This window comes from Carettochelys insculpta, chromosome 2 (assembly GCF_033958435.1).
Source record: "Carettochelys insculpta isolate YL-2023 chromosome 2, ASM3395843v1, whole genome shotgun sequence".
NCBI classification, from domain to species: Eukaryota; Metazoa; Chordata; order Testudines; family Carettochelyidae; genus Carettochelys; species Carettochelys insculpta.
In genome coordinates this window covers 155,298,582-155,312,029 of record NC_134138.1, presented here as the reverse complement: position 1 = coordinate 155,312,029, position 13,448 = coordinate 155,298,582, and the positions used below count along the sequence as shown (strand labels likewise).

The 13,448-nt window shown below is 43.0% G+C and overlaps 1 long non-coding RNA gene across 1 annotated transcript; it reads left to right on the top strand.

Annotated features, from left to right (window-relative positions):
• The first annotated feature begins 4,717 nt into the window (after positions 1-4,717).
• Positions 4,718-12,915, top strand: LOC142008704 (uncharacterized). Its single transcript, XR_012644209.1, has 3 exons — positions 4,718-4,874; positions 8,079-8,164; positions 11,718-12,915. It is a non-coding gene; the product is annotated as an uncharacterized LOC142008704 (long non-coding RNA).
• Positions 12,916-13,448: the final 533 nt, after the last annotated feature.

Here is a 13,448-nt window from a genome sequence, read left to right as displayed (position 1 = left end):
TTTGTGAAGATAGAGGCTGAGTCTACGTTGGCTGTGGAAGATCGAACACTTAGGTTTGATTTTTCAGGGTACGGTTTTGCACATGCACGAAATGACAAGTTCCGGAGTCAATGTTGACCCCAGATCTTGTGAGCTGCAAGGATTAAGGAATGTCAGCAGGAGGAGTGCTCCCATTGGCATTCTGCAGTGAGGACAGGGGTGATTATCGACAGCTGTAAAATAGATTTTTTGATACGCAATTGATGTACCTAAAATTGCACAGCAGCTGGCGGTATTCAAGTTAAGCATAGCCCCAGCCACAGACAAACACAGCTACCTCTCTGAGACCCTTCCCGTAGTTCATCAGCAGATGTCAGGGGAGAGCCATTCAGACCATGCTCACATGTTGTTTTCTTGCTCTTTGTAAAACTTTTTTATATTTAACTATATTACTATCATCTATTTTTTCCTCATTTTGAGAGAAAAAATCCTATTTTTTTCCGATGAAAAATTAGTTTAAAAATAATGTAGTAATCTTTCAAAAATCATCTTTATATTTTACAAAAATTTATTCTTCCTAAATAAAACTTCTTTCATATAGATAGCAAAATTATTTTCTGAGATTTGAATGCAAAAAGTCTTTTTTCCTTTTTGTTTTTAAATTGGATGTAACACCTAAAAATCTATCTATAGATTTGTGCCATTTATATGCCAATAATTTTTCACATTATTTTTGTCCTTAATCTTTATGTTTAGGTAAATTACTGGATCCCCAAAAGACTGAGTTTTTTAGACCAACTCCCCAGTTTTTTATCCAAAAATTTTACGTTCAAATATTATTCTAAAACATGCGTGATTTGTGAATGTTACTCAAAACTCTATTTTTCAATTTATGTCTGAAATGTGAAATTTTTAAGCTATGTAGGCAGTAAAGTCAGTTTGTTCCATGAAAAAAGCAAATTTGTAGTAGGCATCTTGCATAATAATTGAAAATAAATTATTGCTGTTTTTATTGGAACTTTTTTGCAAACACAAGCTTTAATTTTTTTAAGTGTTAAGAACAAAAAGAACTGTGTAAAGTTGCAAAAAAGTGTATTGTTAACGTAAAATAATTTTGGGGAAATGTTATGCTTTAAAAGCCCACTTTTTAAAATAAACATTTTTATCAAAATATCTAAATACATTAAGATTTGAAAGGGAAAAATACCCACGTGTATAGATAAAAATATTTTTGTATTAGGTTACTAGTCACCTAAAAAGTGTGTGTGTGTGTATAAGTCACACATTTGTTAGAGAAAAATGCCAAGCCATTGTCCACAATCTTTTTGTAAAGGAGCATAAGTATCTTAAATTGAGTATTTTAATGATTTCATGCAAAATTCCACTTTTAAAATAATTTATCTAAAAATAAAGAAGCTTTGAGAATGAAATGCAAAAGAGCTGAGTTTTTCAGTATTTTTGCTTATAGTCAGTTTTGTGCCTTAAAATAAAAATTGTGAATTTTATGCAAAAACACATGGAGATATACCCATGTTATAGATCTGGAAGGGATGTTCAGAGGTCCTGGAAGCAGGACCTGTCCACATCCCTGACAGATGTTTTTCAAGTCTATTTGTCCCAGATCCCTAACTGGCCTCCTTAAGGCTTGGACTCACAACAGGGGTTTAGGAAGCTAGGACTGAAACCACTGAGCTATCCCTCCCACAAGCCTGTGTCTATATATATTTTAAATTATTTTCACTATTAACATAAATTTCATTATCAGCTTTTCCAGTTGAGAGCACAATGACACATTTGCCTGAAAAAGGAATATAAAGGAATATTCCTCACCTATTTTAAAATGATTTTTATGCAATAAAGCCATGTTTTTCTTGTAAGCACGCTGTCTGTCAGAAGGCAGTGGGTCGGGTTTTATGCTTCCTCCACTGGTGTTTTGAAAGTGGACGGGGGTGAAGGGCCCCCCATCTACTTGTGGTCTTCTGAGTCCAGCAAAGTGCGGCAATGGCCACAAGTCTTTCCCCAAGGATAGCTGAGGGATTTGAGAATGGACAGGAAAGGGAGGAGCACATACTACTGGAATTGGTTGCTGGAGGCCAGAGAAGAGGGGACAGAGAGGGAGAGTGGGAGGCCATGTGCTGTCACCTCTGGCTCCCTGAATCTTGGATGGGCGGAAAGTATGCCATGGCAACTGGTTCCCTAAGCAGAGAGGACAGGGCCAGGGGATGTGGTTAACATCATGGCACCACCACTGCTTCCCTTAGGTTGGAGCAGAGAGGCCCAGGGACCTGTGTTGCTGCCACCATGCCAGGGCTGCTTTGCAGGGTGTTCACACCACTGCCACAGTTTCTCTGATGCTCACAGAGGGAGGGAAACAGTGGGGCCATGTGCTGCTGTGACAGATTCCCTGGGATTTGCTCAGGGTGGGCGGGGAGGCAGCATGAGGTGCCAAGTGCCAGCCCTAATAGTTCCATGGGGAAGGTGGGTGAGGTGGAGGAGCAGGCTGCATGCCACCATCACTGCTTCCATGAGGCCAGAGAGGATGAGGAAGAGGACGGGGGCAGAGGGAGGGGGAGGCCAAATGTCCTGCTGCCACTTGGTCCCTGAGGATGCCTCTGGATCCCTGAGGCCAGTGGCAGCTCTGGGGACAATAGCGTGCCACCATTATTGGATACAGGAAGCCGCTTGCCGTGTGGATGTGGATGGCTGGGTGCTGCTGCCACTAGATCCCTGAGACCAGTGCCAGGACTTGGGGGTTGAAACACACTGACTCCTCTGGAGTCCTGAGGCCGGTGAAGCAGGTGGTGTAGCAAGAGATTTTTGCTTTAGCTGGTTGAATCACCTTGCAGTACTTAAAGTAAAGGCTTGCAGACAACCCCAAGAGGGTTTTTATTTTGACATAAAGCTCTAATTAAGTAGAAATTAAGAAAATTAGAAAATACAGTAGGCCATAGTACTATGTTTTGGGAAGTCCCACAGGAGTGCAGAGGCCCCTGGATATGAATAGGGATGATGCAATTGTGGCAAGATATTGAATCACTTTAGGCATAAGTATCAGAGGGGTAGCCATGTTAGTCAACAGCTGCAAAAACCATGAGAAATCCTGTGGCACCTTGTAGACTAACAGATTTTTTGGAGCATAAGCTTTTGTGGGCAGAAACCCACTTTGTCAGATGCATTTCACAGGAAATGACAAGCAAAATCCCATAGGAATACACTGTAGCTCATAGAAACAAATGGGACTTCCAGACTGGAAGTAGCTAGGGTTCATCTAAAAGGCAGCTATAAGGATCCAAGGGGATACGTGTAGGACTGAGGAATGAAATGGCCCTTTTAATGAATTGTATTTGCCAATGTGCCATTTTGTAGCCTTGTGAATTGCAGCCCAATTTTTATGAATGGGATTTGGATTAATTGGTTAGTAACCTGCTAGAAAATACCTTTGGAAAATCTGTTATTGTAACTTTGTGATATATTGGAACTGAAATCCCATTTTAAACTGTTATTCATACATTGTAACTAAAATGACTCCCATTTTGTTACTGACACTCCATTTCAGTCTTTGTACTACTTTAAGATAAGCATGTGTATCTCTGTAAAAGTGTGACTATGGGTGTGTGGGTAAAGGAATCAGGAGCATCAGTGCACACTCACACAAGCTGGCTCTCCTCATGTCTAGATGACCTGGTCAGTGGACTAGCATGAGCAACTGAGGCTGGTAATTATATTCCATCTCTGGAGCTGTGTGTATGAATGTGTGTCTATGTGGTGCATAATTTTAGTAGCTAAGCACAGTAAATTCAGCATTCACAGCGCACACGACGTATTGCCTTATGCCCCAAATAAGATTTTGCTAGTTCTATTTCTATGGGTAGCATATGCTAATCCTTGGAAGCTGATTGGCTGAGCATGCATGCCACATGTCATACATTAGTATATGAAATCCCTGGAAGCTGATGGCTGGAGTTATGATACAAGATGAACCTCTTAAATCCAAAACTAAAAAGCAGTCAAGTAGCCCTTTAAAGACTAACAAAATAACTTATTAGGTGAGCTTTCGTGGGACAGACCCACTTCTTCAATGGCTATGTTCTGAAGAAGTGGGTCTGTCCCATGGAAGCTCACCTAATAAATTGTTTTGTTAGTCTTTACAGTGCTACTTGACTGCTTTTTTGTTTTGACAGTATATAGACTAGCAAGGCTTTCTCTCTGATACTCTTAAATCCAGTACGCTCTCATCTAGCAGCATCCATGGTCTGGTAGGACCATGGATATTGCAGGACTAGAGTCCTATGGCTGGGGCAAGACCTGCATCTCAGGGGGCAAGGGCTGGGGACAGAGCAGTGACTGGCAGCCTGGCCAGGGCCAGAGCCAGAGCTCCCACCAGCCCCACTGCAGCATGAAAGGGAGGGGCACCGACCCTGCCGCAGTCTGGGGCTGCAGCTGGAGGCTTCCACTGCAGCATGGGGCTGGGGGCTGGTGCCCTGTGGCAGCTTGGGAAGCCCAGAGTGTCCGGGGAGCAGGAGGCTGGGGCTGCTTAGGGTAGAAGCTCTGGAACTCCCCAAGCTCTGGACCTCCCCTGATAAAACAAATTCTTTGATTCAGGGCCTGTCACGTCCTGATCATGCCAGACCAGGGAAGTACAGCCTGTACTAAATTGTGTTAATGAGTTACGAAGCAGTTAGCAAAGGAAGCAGCTGAAAGTCTAAACTCTGTGTCTAAACTCTGTGTCTAAACAGGGATTTAGCAGGACAGAAGACACTGCAAGATGTTCAAGGAAAAAGAGACCCATGCAAAAGAAGTCTTCTGGGCAGAAGCAGCAACAGCTCCAATAAAACTCCACAGAAAGAGAGCTGCCTAAGAAGAAGCAATAGCAAAAAAAATCCCAGAAGTCTAAGGTGACTATGGCAACAGCTTCCTTAGCAGCCTGGCTAACAACACTTGTCTGCCAGCGTTTGCAATAGACACAGTGAGATCACCATCAGCTGCCATTGCTTCCCAAATAGATCTGTTTTCCCTAACTGTGGCAGAGCAGAAGGACATTTAAGATGGTTCAGAGGGTTTTAAGAAAGCTTCTGGAAATTTAATCTTTCTTTTCCCCATTTTATTCCCAGAACATGATCTTTGTCAATAAAGCTGGATGCTTGAGTTCTGTAGAAGACCTTCCCTACCCATCAGATCATTGTTTAATTATCCCTTATTGGGTGTTTTAATGTTAAATATTGAGTACAGTAATCCCCCAAGATACATGAGGGTTGTTCCAGGGCTCAAGCACCCACAGAAAGAAATGGTGGGTGCTCAGCACCCACAGGCAAACTTGAGTTTGGCATGTGATGCGTTCTGTGGAGCTACCAAGTTCTGCCCTTGAGGCAGGGAGATTGTTTATAAACAGAGGCAGAGTGATTAAGATAAAACCAGTTTGCCATTAAATTAAGGATCATTAGATGATCCTGACAGTATTTGCAGGAACTCCTAACTAAAAGATGAGAACCAAAGAGAAGGAATAAATGGTCCATTTTCAGAATGGAGATGTGTAAACAGAGGCATCCCGCAGGGGCTTCTAGTGGGACTAGTGGTTTCCAACATATTTAGAAATTATGTGCGAAAAGGGGTAAATTTCGAGGTGTCACAGATGATACTAAATCCAGGCAGTTAATTGAAAAGTATACTGAAAAGAATTACAAAGTGATCTTGCAAAACTGAATGACTTTGCAACAAAATGGCTGATGAACTGCAGTATCAAATATAAAATAAAGCACATGACAAAATATAATCCCAAGTATACATACAGAATTGTGGTTCCTAAATTAGCTGTTATCCATCAAGCTTCAGAAGTCTTTAAATTATCTCCAGTCGTCAACTGGATCGACACAACTGCATACACTATCTCTGCCTTAAAGTGCATGAAGACCATACTAATGAACTAGATGTTAGTACAATTGTTGACGGTATCAACCAGAAAGCTTCAGTGAAACATAATGTCTTCAAACTGGGACAGTGAAGACAGCTTATAGGTGATTGCAGTGGTTTTATATTCTGTAATTCATGATAATGTAATTATGTATGTCTCAGGTCTCCCGAGGCTTTATGAAAATTGGCAGATGAATATTCATGACTCTAAGATATTTTAGACAAACTAACTCATGTAACCTAATAGCACAGTCAGGATCTCCTGGTCATTAAGGGGGTTTATAGACAGAAATATTTTACACAGGAGAACAGCCAAATTAGACCAAAAACGAAAGTAGCCTAATTCCATGTTAAGGAATTTCTGTTCCACCAGCTGGTTATTACATTATCAGTTCCCCACTCAGTTTGTCCCCTTGTTCTTAATTGTCTTAAGGGGTAAAGTCTGTACACCTCAAATCTTCTTAATTAACTCCAGGCAATATGGGCTAATAGCCCAGGTGCAGATATGGCCCACAGATTTAAGGTCCATAAATTTTCATCATTCATTTGATATGCTTCCATTGTGCTTATCTTAAGAGCTTATTCTTTACACTTAACATGTAAAAAACCACAGAATATTTAATACAATAGTCCCTCAAGTTAGGAGAGGGTTGTGTTCCCATGCCCGTTTGCATAACTCGAATTTTGCATAAGTTGGGGGGGGGCATTTTTCCCCCCTTTCTGCAGCCAAGGAGGCAGCAGGAAGCTCCTTTTGAAAGGTAAGTCTTAGGATGGGGCAGGGGCAGTTGGGAAGGGTTAAGCCTGGAGGTGAGTTGGGGCCATGGGAGGAGAGAGGGGGTTGAACCTGGGGTGGGTTAGAGCTGTAGGAGGGTGCAGAGGGTGGTGAGCTGGGGCCATACAGCCCTTTGTGAGGTGGAGCTGAGGCCGTGCAGAAGAGGGTGAGTGGCAGCTGGAGCCAGGCACGGAGGTGGGTGAGCTGGAGCCAAGGTAAGCTGGAGCCAGGCACGGTGGGGGCTGAGCCAGAGCTGAGTGTGGGGGTGTGAGCTGGAGCCAGAGCTGGGCACAGGGATGAGCTGGAGCCAGGCATGGGAGGTGGTGAGCCAGAGCTGTGCGGGGTGGGGGTGAACCGGGGCTGGGGGGTTTGAACCAGGGCTGAGCGGAGGGGGTGATGAACCAGGGCCATGTGGGGGGGTGCGGCTTGAGGTAGAGCTGTGGGGTGCAGGGTTTTGAGTTGTACGTAACTCACATTAATGTGAGTTAAGCGCAATTCAACGTCACGCATTTCAAGGGATTACTGTGTACACTTTATGTTTAAGATACAGTGACGGTCCCAATATCTCAGTGATTGATCATGTTCCTTGACATTTCCCCTCTTGGAAATTTTCTTACGGGTGCTTGTTCTCTTTTAGTCATTATTTGGTTTTCTATCTGCCATTGCTTAATATCACCACTCTCATCAAATGGTTGATTCATCTTTTGCTATTTTGCAGCTTGTGGTGGCACAGGAGCTCCTTGGACTGTACCCAGCCAGTATTTGAGACTGTTTATCCAGACTGTTGTCAGTAATTTGAGTGTCCCAATCTGGAGGGTACAGTAGATTTGCCCAGATGGGATTGGGTCTGCCAAAGGGAATTTTTAAAAGACTAAATATTGTCATGCTATTTGGATAGCTTCAGATTCTCGTAAGACTCCATGGAAGCAACATGTCCCAATTTGTTCCCAGCTCATTGCACATTTTGGATAAGTCAGTTTTAAGAGACTTTCTTTCCCCTTTCCCTTCAGCTTGTGGGTGGCAGAGGATGTGTAATGATAGAGAAATACCCTCCCAGACACCAATGCTTCAGTACATTTCCAAGAAAAGCTAGTCCATTATCAGAATCAATGCTGTGTGGTAAACCCTACTTAGGAAAAAAAAATCTGTTATTAAAACCTTTGCAGCTGCAAGACTATCTTCCTTCTTGCAGGGAATGCCTCCACCCACTTACTGAAGCTACCCATGGTTACCAACACAAGTCTGTTCATTGGCTCCAGCAGGTGCACCTGCAGATGCTGAAAGGGACCTTTAGCGCCTGATGCATTGATTTTCTTCACCTTTTCCTTCTAGCAGGCTCTTGTTTGTCACATGTTAAACAATTATGAATATTCACATTTAAATTCTCTTTTATTCCAGGCCACTAACCCGTCTTTTTAAGTCTTTTCAGTGCCTCCTCTACTTCAGGATGTCTCCATGCTACAGAACCATATATCCATCGTAAAAGGAGGTGTTGCATTTGATGAGGTACGGCTAAGACCCATTCATTATCTGGTTTTCTCATAATTACCCCCTCTTTCTTTTTTTTAAAAGAACACCCTGGAGCAATATGCAGCAACCCCTTGCTGTATGATATCTTTTCTTTGCATGTCCTATAGGCTATGTCTACATGGCATTTACAAATTTCACGCTTCTATTGCATAATCTTGTGCTATAGCCCTGTCGGTAGAGGTTTTGGGCGGGGGGGGGGGGGGAAACCCAGCCGTGTAGACAGGGTTCCTTATACGTCATTTTCAGGGATACGTGTCTCTCGAGGCAGGGGTTTTCACTGACAGAACCCCATCTACACGCATGGAGGTTTTATTCACCAAAATCTCTCCAACAAAATTCTAAACCCCAGTAGCTCCTTATCCTGAGCTGCTAGAGGTGATATCTCTTGAGATGATGTTCACCTTTGAGACCAAAAGCCCAGTATAGAACAGTTTTTGTATTCCAGGGTATTCAATTTTGCTGGGTATTATTGGTTTTGCTTATTGGGGAGAGTTATGTACTCAACGCTATGCTATGTTGCTGGAAGGTGTATGTGGGTGATATCTTAATAGCAAAACAGGAAAGCAGCATGATGGATTAGTGCAGCAGTTATCAGGTTGCTGCCAAGCAAACAGCTTGAAATTTGACCCTTCTAAATTCCGGATCAAACAAGAGAAGTGCAGTAGCTTGGAATTAGACTCAGCACAGGGGAAAGATCAGTAGATACGGAGAAAGTGAAGTGTGTTGTTAACTTGCCAGTGCCAGTGGATATTAATTTTGCAGCCTTTCTGGGGGGCTCATTAACTGTTGCCAAGCATTTATGGTGGGATATGCAGCAAAGACAGATCCCTTGTATGAGGTACCAAAAAGACCATAATGGACCTGGACGGAAGAAGCAGCTAGTGCATGAAAAGCTTTGAAAAGCAGTTGCTGGAAGCATTTGCTTTGGCCACCCCTAACAGTGAATTCCCCTTCATGTTGTATCCTAGCATAAAAATTTTCTGTATTGTCAGGATTTGCACTCAGGATACTGGTGCTGGGGAAAGACCTGCTGTGTTAGCAGAGTGTTAACACCTCCAGAAAGTAAATGCGAAATATGAGCAATCTGTACTTGTGACTTTCTGGGCTTTACAGAAAGCCACAGTGATCATCATGCTCTGGGAAAATGACTTGGGAAAATTCATTCAAAGGGCATGTGAAAGTGGGTAAGGATACAGTGGGTCTTTGCTCTCATGACAGAAAATGTTCAATTGGTCTCCCTAAAATAACTGCATGGGGATAACCTTAACTGGTCAGCAACATATTTGTGAACCCCAGGAAGAATCTAAAGCACACCCTGTCATTGAAGCAGCTCTGGTCAAACAAGTAAGGCTACGTCTACACTTCGAAATAAAGTCAAATTTATTAAAGTTGACTTTGTAATATTGCGTTTTATAAAGTTGAGTTGAGTTTCCACACGTCCCCACTAAGTTGCCAAAGTTTGACTTTTGCAGCAATGCGTTGTGGGAACCCTTGCCACAGTTCCCTCAGCACCCTAGCATTCTGGATTTTTTCTGGTGCATTATGGGAGAAAATGCCCTGCAAGCGGTTATGGGTGTGTGATGTCATCTTCCAGATTGCATTGGCCTCATTCCCCTCACATTGTCAAACAGCCATTTTTCAGAAGTCTCTTTCCCCATGAGAGAAATTATTTTAGTCATCCACACTATCAAACTACTGTTAACCAAATGTGTCCTGAGAGCAACCAGCTGATTAAACCATGTCAACACATTGCACAACTAGTTTTACCCCTGGTGAAAGAATCCCAAACAGTGGAAGAATCTGGATCCATGGGAATAGGGAAAGACTTCATATTATTCACAAAGAAGGAAAGTAGGGAATCCCAAGGGAAAGAGAGCCAGACAGGTGGTGAACGTCAGAAACTGAATCACCCTTTGCAAATGTGTTTTGGGAGAACACAGCTGACTGTGCCTTGTCAACAGGCCACTCAACTTGTGTTCCCCTGGTGAAAGAATACCTTTCATTTTAAGGCAGCACGTCAGGGAACTGTCAGTCCCACATACTACAATGTTGTTTATGAGAAACCAGATCACATGCAGAAAAGTAGGGAGGGAATCACAGGGTGAAGCACCCAAATGAGCAGTGGGAGCACCCAGCTGACTGTACCATGTACCTGTGATGCCCAATTGGAAAAAACTGGCTCCATGTGACTAGGAAAGAGCTGTGGGAGCACTCAGCTGACTGTGCCATGTCAACAGGTCTTTCAGCTAATCCAGGGGAAAGAAAAAGAGTGACTTTTTAAAATAACTTTAGGGAGTGCCCAGCTGACTGTACCATATACACATGATGCCCATGGGAGTTGGGAAAGACTTTGTATAATTCTCAAGCAACGCAGGAAAAAAGGAAAAGAAGGGAATCCCAGGGGAAAGAAAAACAGTGACTTTGAAAAATAAGGGAGCACCCAGCTGTCTGTTCCATATCAACAGGTCGCTTAGTTACTTTTTCCCTGGTGAAAATGCAGCAAGCAGGCCACTGCAGAGACTGAGACTCCCTGAGCCACAAATTTTGGGAAGGGAGAGTACTGGAGCAGGGTCTGGGGACTGACCCCCAAGAAAACTCAGTTGGCAGAGACCAGCTGAGGGACCTGCTGACATGGTGCGGTCAGTGGGTTTCTTAGAAGGTGGGGGCCTGCTCTGAAAATATGTGCCACCAGGGAGCCATCACTTGGTGTGGTTGGGTGGGGACTGGCCCACCAAGCTGCATGGCACCTGGTGGGGGGCGGCTAGACAGGTGGTCCTGTGGAGGCTTGACTGCTGACCACATGGCAGCTAGGGCAGAGGGGCTGCCCCTTACAAATGTGAAGCACAGAAGATAAGTTTCTCAGCCTCTCCTGCTACATCATGTGCAGGGAAGAAGCCTTCACCCCACGCAGGGAAGGACGTGCCTCTGTCTGACATGCCATTGTCCATTTCCCACAACCAAGCCACCTCATGGTGTGGTGGGGCAAGGGCTAGCCTGTCAGCCAAAATGAGATCCTGGTTCTCCTGATGGCTCCATGCTGGGGCCCTCTTTCATTCTGGACATTGTGGGATACTTCTGGAGGCGAATAGAATTGATTTAAAGAAATGCTGTTTCCACACTAGTATTAATTCAACCTTTTAAATTTGAACTTGGCGTTACACCGCATGGGATGGTTGATGCAAGAATGCTGACCTTAGGACTCATTAAATTTGCAGTGAAGACAGTCACATTGTAAAATCAAGCTAACTGCCTTAAAATTGACTTTATGCTGTAGGGTAGACATAGACTAATTGGGAAAACAATTTGGTTTGTAGATAGTAACTCACATTATTAGGAAGGGAAGCGAGTTACGTGATTTGAAAGAATATGCCTGACATGCAAATAATTGATTCTTTTCAGTACAAATGAAAAAAACATAAAATAAAAGAGGTGCAGACAGTCCACAGAAATGTCAGTAGTTCTAGATATGTTCAGAGAATGAATAAACTGAAATAAACTATTGATGCTCTTTCTGATTGTGTTTACAAAGGTACCACCATTTTACCTTCTACAGTGGAATGACATAGGTTTTACGGAACAGATGGATCTGAAATTAAACACAAAATCCTATGACAGTAAACAGAAAAATTGTCAGTGAATTACAAGAGGATCAGAATGATCAAAATAAAAGGAAACAAAAGGAAAGGCCCCGGGAACAGGGAAATGACCAAGCTAATGTGCATGTAAAGGAAGTCGCTGTCGGAAGTACCTTGTGGAAATCTGTGTCTACAGCACTAACCACTCAGACACAAACCAAATGAGAATAAAAAATTGACAGGACTAGAAATGGTTGCAAATGCTGTGGCTACATCTACACGGCACTCCTCTCATGAGAGAGGAATGCAAATGTAGGAACCTGACAGTGGAAATGAAATGCTGATTTCACCCTCCCCAGTTAACTGTTAAGCTCCATGTTCCATCTGGTTTTTGTTTTTGTTTTTACTGGGCTAGACTGGTGCTGAATGAGGTACTGAAAAGCTCACAATTAGTTTCTATTTTTCTGGTTCTTCTGCAAAGTATTTTAGTGATTCCTTTGTTTCCTGGGATATGGTTTAATGTAAAGGGGGACATCTCCTTGTAGAACAACAAGAAGTCCTGTGGCACCTTATAGACTAACAGATATTTTGGAGCATAAGCTTTCATGTATACATGTATACATCTGATGAAGCGGGTCTTTGCCCACGAAAGCTTATACTCCAAAATATCTGTTAGTCTATAAGGTGCCACAGGACTTCTTGTTGTTCTCAAAGATACAGACTAACATGGCCACCTCTCTGAAACTTAACTTTCTGTAGTGTCACTGAAGTTTGTACCATTCCAGTGTCTAAAGATTCTGTAGGCCATACATTTTTTATTTCATACCCCAGGTTTCCCAACCTGCTGGCTCGGGAGGTGGCTTTTTTCACTTTCATTGCTTTTACAGTTTGAGTGGCAAGCCCCATGGAGATCTGATTAAAATCATCATTCGCCATTTTACATTAAGGGCTTATCTGATGTACATATATGAGAAGTCTATGACTATTCCCCACCATTTTATTGTTTCAGCTCCAATTAAATTCTCTCTCTGTGGTGGCACACTTCTCCTGAACAGCATGTGCAGCAAACTGGAGAGGTTATAGTTCTACATTGTATGTTTGCTTGTTTCACAATATTCCCTGTATTGTATAAAGTCTGTAACTAAGCATGCACTAAATATGTCTTGCACCTATGTCCAAAAAAACACTCTACAAGCCTGTCCTTGAGTCAGATGCCTAAATGGGGGATCTGTTGTCATGGGTTGCTGAAAAATGCATTCCAAATCATGGGGAGGGCCATCCTGTGCCACCACATCACAGGATCAGTCAGTCCTGAACCCATAGTAGTCCCTGTAAGAACCTTTGTTACAGCCCTATGTTCTCCTTCCTTTGAATCTCCACTCACCATACTTGCCTGCAGTTGTGTTTCAACTTCTCATTCTCTTGTTTAAGATCTAGATTCTCCTACATCAGTTCTCTAGGCAATACCCATTCACTCTTTGTCCAGTTGTCTGCCTCCATTGATTCTATGCCCTCTTCATCCCCACCTCGTCCATGGGGAGAGTGTCCTGGTCCTCCTGTTCTCCATTGCCCTAGCTGTTTGCCACTCATTTACAGGGGTATGTTCCTGTTGTTTAACAGCAGTATCTACCTTATCAATCCATTGATACCAACGCATATCTTTATGTCCATTTTCACACTAATCA